General features: G+C 37.4%; 1 pseudogene; it reads right to left on the bottom strand.

The window, feature by feature from the left end:
* Nucleotides 1-1,037: 1,037 nt before the first annotated feature.
* Nucleotides 1,038-2,673, bottom strand: LOC149546534 (coniferyl alcohol acyltransferase pseudogene; annotated as a pseudogene).
* Nucleotides 2,674-10,222: the final 7,549 nt, after the last annotated feature.

Genomic DNA, 10,222 nt, shown 5'->3' with positions numbered 1-10,222 from the left:
GTTATTAAGTGATATGAATTTGAAAGATTCTGGAAGATTTGCATTTGGTTCAAGAACATCTTACAACTATTTTTTGTGATAATAGTGGTGTCATTCCAGTGACCAAGAACCTGTGTTTCATGCTAGATTGAAGCACATTGAAATTCGCCATCACTTCATTCGAGATTTGATTCATAATGGTATAGTGGAGTTATAGTTTTACCCAGATTCTAAGCAAGTTGCAAATATCATCACCAAAGCTTTCACTACATCCAACTTTACTACCTTGAGAACTCAACTCGGTCTCATTCTCATTGTTCATGTAGGGGAGATTTGCATGCACTTCATTGCTCATGTGCATTGTTCCATTGCATGCACATGCAACAGTGATGCATTTAAATGCATTCACAATGTATTAATTTAGATTTATTTATTTCATGCTTAATAAAACTGCATATTGCAATTAGCCTCGTAGACATCAGTTTTAAGTATTTGTTAATTAGTTTGCATATTATGCAATACTCTAATTTTCATGCAATCTCTTTGCATGTCATTGTTTAGGATTTTTTATTGTAGTTTTTACTATCTTCTTTAATTATCAATCAAGATTAATTCTTTTAGTTTTTCTTTATAATGTACTCTATATAATGGGCCTAAATAACTACAGTTCATTGTTTAGTGAGAGAAGTTACTAAACTTTACTACTGAGGAGAAAAGCAATAAGAAAATGGAGGTACATGGTGAAATTCACAAAATAATCCACATTAAAACTATATGTACATTTTATAGATTGCATGGACTCGCATATAAGTTCTATAATTCCTTTTAAGGTTCTCTATAAATAGAGCCAAATCGTAACCATTTTTAAAATGAAAGTTGAATAAAAAGTTTTTATTGCTATAGCGATTCGCAGAAGCATTTTTCTGCTCTGCTTTTCTGCCTCAGACAAATATAGCAAGCTATGAGCTCCAAACAAAACATTTCACACCACAAACACGTCCCCTTGCATTAACACCTAGCAGTAAAAATTAGTTGTATCAATGAATGCCACAAAGAGTAGGCTTTCAACTAAAACCATAATTTCTGCGGCTCTTCCATGAGTTTGAGACCTATATAAATTTGAATTCTTGAATTTCAATGTCAACACTTTTAACCAATTCAATTCTTCAAATTCGTTTGGTAGATTATAAAAATTCATTATAAAATAAGAAAGTGAATATTGGGAATAAAATTATCTCCAATACTTGTAGAATAATTTCATTTGGTACAATACCTGAAACATATAACCACTTGGATTTCTAAAATAATCCTAAGCCAAATGTATGAAATCTTGTGTGATTGGAAGTAGATAGCAATTGGAATCGGCTTCAATTGCATTCAACTGTTCCAGCGGAAGATGCATGTATACTATCCAACTACCATCTCCTGCAGGACTCTGTGTTGGCATAACATATCCAGATTCACCACCCCAAGGGAAATGGTAGCTTCCAAATGTAGGCTTTCCCCATCCGAAATCAACATTATACGAAGGAAACCGTAGTCCAGAAGATATCAGAACTGCAGGTCCAGATGGCTGCATGTCATCTGCTCTACAGTAAATCCTAGCTAAAACAGGCGTTGGCTTTGCAGTCTCCACCAGGTCAATTAAGCTTTGAAAATGCACTCTGTATGGCATCATGAAGTAACCCTGCACTCCAACAAAGCGGTTTGCTTTTAATAGAACCAGCATTAGACTCAGCAAAGGGCGAGATTATAACGTTGCCAAAGTAATTAGTAGAAATGCCGACCTCCCTTAACCGTGGGCGGCCATCTACAACTACTCCTATTTTACAATTCATAGTGTCCTTCACCTTTTGGGTGCTTATCAGTAGCTTCCGTAAGTAAGCACTGAATACCTCTAATTTGTTGTAACTTTTACCATCTTTTCTTTGCATCGAATTGGAGTTCCATGATATTCTTCACATCTAGATAGTAAATTCTACTTGCTACAGAAGGTGGGTGAGGATTTTCTTGGCTGGACTCTTGTGAAGTATGCCTCACATACATATTGTCAATTTCAGGACAGTAAGAAGGAGAATCTCGAGGGCATAATATGGAGCGTGTGATGATTGGAATCTGAGATACAGTTGAGTCCTTAGAAAGCTCAGCCCAACTTGTGAAAAACATATTTGCAGAGTATGCATCTGCAACTCTGTTGTCAAATGTGCAGCCAACAATAATGCCTCCACAGCTAAACTTTATCACCTGCAGATGCTAAATTTCGTTAACATTGTAATTAATACAGAAAAAACAAGACAAGTGGAAAGAAGTATGTGCTGTGTGGGATCTTTTACCTGAACAGCAAAGACAGGAACTCCATCTCCTTGAAAGGGCTTTGAAAGTAAAGGAACAAGCTTCCCCTGGACAGACTCGTCAGGATTGTACAAATTCAGGTGAGAAAGAGGAGCTGCAGCATAAGCTTGGGTCAAGAGAACTCCCATGTTATTGCAATGGAGTTTCGGTAGGCCAATACTATCTGTAACCAATCTTGCTGCAAACACATAGTACGACACCAACACCTTGGAAAGGGAAGTCTTGAGATGAGATAGGGAAGTTTTTATAACAGAAGAAGACGTGCACAGAAACTGGAGGAGTTGTGAGATCAAGATTTGACAGAGGGAGGAAGTGCTGCTGCATTGGAAGAGCATTGGCATATTTTACAATTATAAAAAATGTAATGTAAATTTAAATAAAGATATTTAACATTACATTAGGAAATATAACTTAATTAAAAGTACTTTTAAATATATATTATTTTAATTTCAATTTTTTAAAAATAATTTTATTATCTTAAATTCAAATAATTTATTTAAATGAAATATATTTAAAACTGAAAGAATTTAATTTTATAAATAAACTATTAAACTTAAATGAGTCTTAATATATTTTTTTATTAAAAAACTATTGTTGATTTATAATTCAAATATTTTATTGATTTTATACTAATATATATTTTTTCATTAGTTCAAAATTTAAAATCTCATTAATGCAAAATTTAAAATCTCATTGATACATAATTTGCTTGATGATTTCTAAATAAAAGAATATGTATAAAAATTAATCAAATTTATAATTTATAATAACAAAATTATCTTTAAAAAAATGAATAACAACAATAAAAATATAAAAATCAAATACACAAAATAATCAAATTATACTTTATATTCATTAAACTAATATATGTTATTATATATATTTAAATATATCAATCATCATTTTAATTTTTTTTTTAAATGAAAGTAAGAGTCAACTAAATTTACATTTCACAACTATACAAATCTATGATAAAAAGCTAAATAAATAAATAAACTTTATTTAAAGATATATAAAAATAAAATATATATATATTTTTCAATTTTATTTATTTATTTTATGGTTAAGAAACAATTTTGTAATATCCTCCCCTGATTTGAACTTTGACTTGTAGAAATTTAACTTTAGGAATATTGTCAAACACTTTGTATGCAAACTTATAAAGCTGATTTCCTCAATAAATTGCTTTCCAATGAGTAGATTTACGAACAACTATGAAGTGACATTAAAATGCATAATACACATCATAACATTTTCACAAACACTTGGCACACATTCAATAGTATATGAAAAATCTAGAAACTCTTTCAATCTACTGATAAAGGGTGATTTTTAAATGTAGATGTGCACTTACAGCTGCCTTAAAGGCTGCAACAACTATTTAGACTTGTATTCAACAATTATTATGCAAAGTATCAAAATTTGACAGAAGAAACCTAGAAGTAGTTGTCGTAGTATTTTGTAGATGTAGTCGGCAGCCCTCCAAACTTCTAATCAGTCGGAAAAACAAGTAAACTTGATACCAACACTGTTCATGCCGTACTGTAGCAAAATACTGTTCATGCGGCACTATAGCAATAACTAACTTCAGATCTGCATCTCAAACCCTTGTAAATTTCTTTATGCAAATTCTCCAAATGAAACCCAGTGTGTTTCCTGAAGTGAAAACACCCTTGATCCTCCTGACTGTGTCTTCCAACAGCGAAGAGAATGCTAGCAAAGAGGGATTCCATCCTCCAAGCCCGATAATCAGATATCCAGCAACATAACATTAATCTTCATCCAAACATACCAAAAAAAAAGCTCTTCCATTTTTTTTATAGTGTTCTCACAATAGCTCAATCCTTCGTTTTCTCAATGTGGGATAAAACATAACTCCCTTTATGTATCTTATGTCTCCAATGTGTTATAAAAATAAAGGGAACTCTTTTAATTTAAATATTTCCCACAAACTATAGTCTATGCATTAATAAAGTTAAATGTTTAAATTTAACTTTATAAAATGGCTTTATCAATGCATAACAAATCTTATCAATGATAAATAAGTTTTCCTGTTGATTTTAAACAATTACTATCGACATACCACTGTGACTGAATGTCCGGCCATGTCCAAGATGACTTACTATAAATAGTAAGTATGCCCAAAGTTGCCCCAGAACCCCTCAGAAAGACCTGCAACTAAAATTGTCTAGGCGAAATGGCCTCTAAGCCCCTTTAATGTCTTAGTTAGCCTACGGGACTGTGGGGAAACAGGCTAATGAAAACATCATGCTATGAATGCTAGAAAGGGGACATTATAGTCTGCCCTTCCCAAAATTGCTTGTCCTCAAGCAATTTCAGCTCTGGATGCTGCAATATCTGCTCATTTTCCCAAGTGGCATCCTTGACAGGTACGTTCTTCCATTTCTACTCCCTGATAGTCCTCCTGCGAAGCACCCTCTCCCTGGAGTCAAGTATGGCCTCGGGAACCAAGATAAGCTTTCCCTCATCATCAAGAGGTGGCAATACTACTGAAGGCACCACATTGTGACCCAATTCCTTCTTAAGGCGTGACACATGGAACACATTATGCACTTTACTGTCTGCAGGCAACTCCAACTCATAAGTTACTTCACCCACTCTCCTGATTACTTTGAACGGTCCATAGTAGCGTGGTTTCAATTTCTTGAGAGAGGACTGTCTATATGGTTGTAACATGAGGTACACCATATCTCCCACCTCAAAAGACCTCTCAACCCTGTGCTGATCAGCATATTGCTTCTGTTGATTTTGTGCTTTTTGCAAATTTTCCTTCAAGGATCGCATAATGTCTAGGCACTCCTACAAATTATCCTTGGCCTTAGGCACCCTGATGTCCCCAAATAACAAATCCAAAAAATTAGGAGCATCATACCCGTATAGTGTCATAAAAGGGGACATTTGAATAGACATATTGAAAGAGGTATTATAGCAGTACTCCCCTAGATGTAGCCACTTCACCCAAGCCTTTTGCTCTCTTGCAATGTAGTTTCGAAGGTACCCCTCAACCCATTTGTTCACTATCTCTGTCTGCCCATTAGTTTGGGGGTGGTAGCTGGTACTCGGAGTGAGCTCTGTTCCACATAACCTAAACAACTCCTGCCAAAAGTGGCTCATAAATCTGTTGTCTCTGTCACTAACTATGCTCCGTGGTATCCCATGTAGTCTGAATACCTCTTGAAAAAATAGTTCTGTTGTTTGTGCTGCTGAATATGTAGACGAAATTGCAAAGAAATGTGCAAATTTTGTCAATCTGTCTACCACAACAAAGATACAATCCCGACCCTATGCCTTGGGGAGGCCTGTGATAAAATCCATGGAAATGCTATCCCACTTCTTCTCTGGTATGGGTAGGGGCTATAGTAAACCACCCAGAAAAGAATGTTTCTGTTTGTTTTGCTGACACACAGGGCATTCCCTCACAAACTGAAGCACCTCTGATTTGAGTCCTTTCCAAGTGAAGCACTCTCTCACCTGTCGATATGTCTTAAAGAATTCGAGATGTCCTGCCATTGGTGAATCATGAAATGCCCTCAAAATCTTTTGCTTCATAGCAGACCCGGGTACTAAATAAATCCTTTCCTTGTAGATGATCAGATCATTTACGACAGTGTATCGACTATCTTGAATAGTTCCCTCAATAATGCTAGATGCCCAACTATCCTTAGCATATTCTGCCAAGATCATCTCTCTCCAATCATCCATGACTATCCCAATAGCAAGCAAATGAGGCCTTCTAGATAAAGCATCTACAACAATATTTTTCTTCCCTTTGACATAGGCTATGTCGAAATCATAGGCCTGTAATTTACTCACCCATTTTTGTTGCCTGTCATTAAGGTCCTTCTGTCCAAGGAAATGTTTCAAGCTATTATGATCTATTTTTACTGTGAACCGGCTTCCCACTAAGTACTACCCCAACTTAGCTAGCGCGTGCATGATTTCTAGCATCTCTTTGTCGTAGATGTTGTAGGTTCTCTCCACACCTCGTAATTTTCTACTCTCATATGCGATGGGATGTTTGTCTTGCATGAGAACAACTCCTATGCCCTCTCCTAAGGCATCACATTGCAGCTCAAAGGGCCCAGTGAAATCTGGAATGGCTAAAATAGGACATGTACTCATCAGCTCCTTAAACCTGTCAAGACAATCCTGACCCCTCTCTGACCACTTGAAACTATCTTTCCGTGTCAAATCTGTAAGTGGTGCTGCTATCTATGAAAATCCCTTCACAAATCTGTGGTAGAACCCACAAAGCCCGAGAAATCCCTTGAGTTGTGAAGTGTTCCTCGGTGGTGGCCAATCCAGAATGGCCCTGATCTTGTCTGGGTCAACCTGAACACTTCCTACACTAATAATATGCCCTAGATAGAGCAACTCTGTCATCCCAAACTCACATTTACTCATCTTGGCATATAATGACTCCCTCTCTAGAATACTAAGCACTGTATCAATATGCTTCAAATGTTCCTCCCAAGTACGGCTGTATATCAGTATATCATCAAAAAATATCAACACAAACTTCCTCAACTGATCTCTGAACACTCTATTCATACAGGACTGGAAAGTGGCAGGGGCATTTGTCAACCCGAAGGGCATGACTAAGAACTCAAAATGTCCATAGTGGCATCTAAAAGCTTTCTTCCCCACATCCACCTCTCTAACCCATATCTGATGGTAGCCGGATCTCAAATCAATCTTGGAGAAGTAGCATGCACCATGCAATTCATCAATAAGCTCATCGATGCACGAGATAGGGTATCAGTTCTTGATTGTCTTCTTGTTTAGCTCCTTATAATCAATGCACATCCTCATTGTACCATCCTTCTTCTTCACCAATACTACTGAAGAAGCGAAAGGACTTTTTCTTGGTCGTATGTGCCCCATGTCAATCAAGTCCTTAATTGCCTTTTCTATTTCATCCTTACATCTCTTCGGATGGCAATAAGGTGTGATGATAAGTGGCTTAGCCCCTTCCTCTAATTCAATAACATGCTCGATTCCCCTATCCGGGGGTCTCCTTGGAGGTATGTCACCAAACACCTTAGTATGTTTGGTTATTATTTTTTGTACATCAGGTGGATACTCTTGTTTATGCTGCTCTGTCATCTCAGGCATTACTCTAAACTCTGCTGCCCACTGCACCTGATCATGTCTAAAGAAACTCTGCATCTGCTTGAGTGACACCACTCGAAGTCTCCCATCTAACAAACCTCTGAGCACTATCTTCTTACCATTTGCCACAAACTTCATTTCCATTTTCTCAAGGTTAAATGTAATCTCTACCAGAGACTTCATCCAGTTCATCCCAAGCACCATATCCTGATCACCAATGTTTACCACAAAGAAATCTCTTGTCATGTCATAATCTCCCAAATGAAGCTGCAAGTTGGAGATTTTCTTGGTACATTCAATTTTGAAGCCATCGGCAACCATCACCTTAAATCCCCTATGCTCCTCTGTATGTAGCCCTCTGCGTGTCACAAGCTTCTCATTAATGAAGTTATGTTTAGCCCCTGTATCAATGAGTGCCACAACTCTCTGTCCATCCAAGGTTCCCCTAACTCTAAAAGTGACGGCCTCCTATATACTTGACAACTGAGCTATCGTGCTATCACCGCGTGCTTCCTCCTGTGAAGAACTATCATCATCTCCATCTAATTCGGATGACTGCTCTAAATCTCCATCTACTAACTCTTCGGCTGAAAAGTACTCCATCTGCTTAGCTTTTGCTTTCAATGGACACTTATGTGACAAATCCCAAGTCTCCCTGCAATGAAAATAAAGCTTCTTCTTCCTGAGATCATTAAGTGTCTCATTGTCCAACCTCTTACTTTCCTCCTTAGCTGGCTGAACCTCTTTTTGAAAAGATTTCCTATCCTTATCTTTCCTTGAAGGGAAACTCTTTGCCTGGAATTTATTTTTTGAAGATGAAGAGGAATCCATGTCATGAGCTTTTTTAATGGCTTCTTGCAAAGTGAGAGGGTTGAGAGCTTTAATCCACCCTCTTAACGGATCAGCTAACCCATCCATAAATAGAACTAGTATCCTTCATTCAGATATATCTGTTACTAACACTGGAAGTTTTTGAAACTCTGAAATGTATGTTTCCAATGATCCCCACTGTTTAAGCTGAGCTAACTCCTTGAAATGGAGTTCTGGATCCTTCCTATCAAAATGTTCAATTAGCCTCTCTGTAAGCTCCACATATGAGGTAATGTGTGCATGTCCCATAGTGACCATACCATGATGCCACCACTCGTGTGCTAACCCATCCAGATGAATTGATTCGTACTTAATAGCTTCTTCCTCGGGCATAGGGTTCAATTGAAAGTATGTGTCAAGCTTTTGAACCCAAGCTCTTACTGTAGACTTTCTTGAGCCATCATAATATGGTAACTCAAGTCTCCCTACTTTCTTCCATAGCTCATAGCTCTGGTTCCTGTCATGTCCACGTGGCATATGTTTCATCCGCACATCCATATACTCCCTAAAGGTAATTACAGTAGTAAAATCTGGCCCTCCGGCTTCCCAGTCTCTCCTCAACTGGTCCTGTATATCAGTAATCTGGGGCTCTAGTACGAGCTGCTCTGGAGCTCTAGGAGGAAATGTAGGAATCATGGGCCTTGAACTCACTGTCCTAGCTTTCTAGGGTGCATGACCGAAATTGTTCCCAACTTTTTCATCTCCATTATGTGTCCCATCCTGATCATTTCCATTCTGATTGTTACCATTCTAATTATTTCCTCCACCCATGTTAGCATTCAACCCTATTTGACAAGCCATCATCTGCATCATAAGATCCAATCTCTGATTCTGTTCCTATTCCCTTTGTTCTGCTACTCGCTGACCCTGTACCAAGGTCTCTAATAACTGTAAGAATCTTTCCTCTCTAGGCTCTAGACCGACATTCTCACCTCCACCTAATCTTGTATTCCTGTCATCTCGGTCACCCATATTGCTATCTTGATCAAAGAATACCTCCGCTGTGTTTGTATGATTGGATTCTATACCCCCCTGTACGGATGAACAAGACTATTTGCTTTGCAGGTCTGAACTCCTACTTTGTCTTGCTCTGGTATTGCAGAAATTATAAGGCCCCTGTCGCATGCTCAAACATAAATGCTCTGATTTTAGTGTTTTGACATTTCATCAAACACTTTCCCCTCTATCCGCCAGTTCCAAATTTCCTATAAGACCTCCACAGGATGGCAGGACTTATAGCTCTGATACCACTGTAATATCCTCCCCTGATTTGAACTTTGACTTGTAGAAATTTAACTTAAGGAATATTGTCAAACACTTTGTATGCAAACTCATAAAGCTGATTTCCTCAATAAATTGATTTCCAATGAGTAGATTTACAAACAACTATGAAGTGACATTAAAATGCATAATACACATCATAACATTTTCACAAACACTTGGCACACATTCAATAGTATATGAAAAATCTAGAAACTCTTTCAATCTGCTGATAAAGGGTGATTTTTAAATGTAGATGTGCACTTATAGCTGCCTTAAAGGCTGCAACAACTATTTAGACTTGTATTCAACAATTATTATGCAAAGTATCAAAATTTGACAGAAGAAACCTAGAAGTAGTTGCCGTAGTATTTTGTAGATGTAGTCGGCAGCCCTCCAAACTTCTAATCAGCCAAAAAAACAAGTAAACTTGATACCAACACTGTTCATGCCGTACTGTAGCAAAATACTGTTCATGCCGACTGTAGCAAAATACTGTTCATGCGGCACTATAGCAATAACTAACTTCAGATCTGCATCTCAAACCCTTGTAAATTTCTTTATGCAAATGCCCCAAATGAAACCTAGTGTGTTTCCTGAAGTGAAAACACCCTTGATCCTCCTGACT

This window comes from Cupressus sempervirens, chromosome 7 (assembly GCF_028749045.1).
Source record: "Cupressus sempervirens isolate cs-2001-9-10 chromosome 7, ASM2874904v1, whole genome shotgun sequence".
NCBI lineage: Eukaryota > Viridiplantae > Streptophyta > Pinopsida > Cupressales > Cupressaceae > Cupressus > Cupressus sempervirens.
This window is presented reverse-complemented; position numbering and strand designations above follow the sequence as displayed.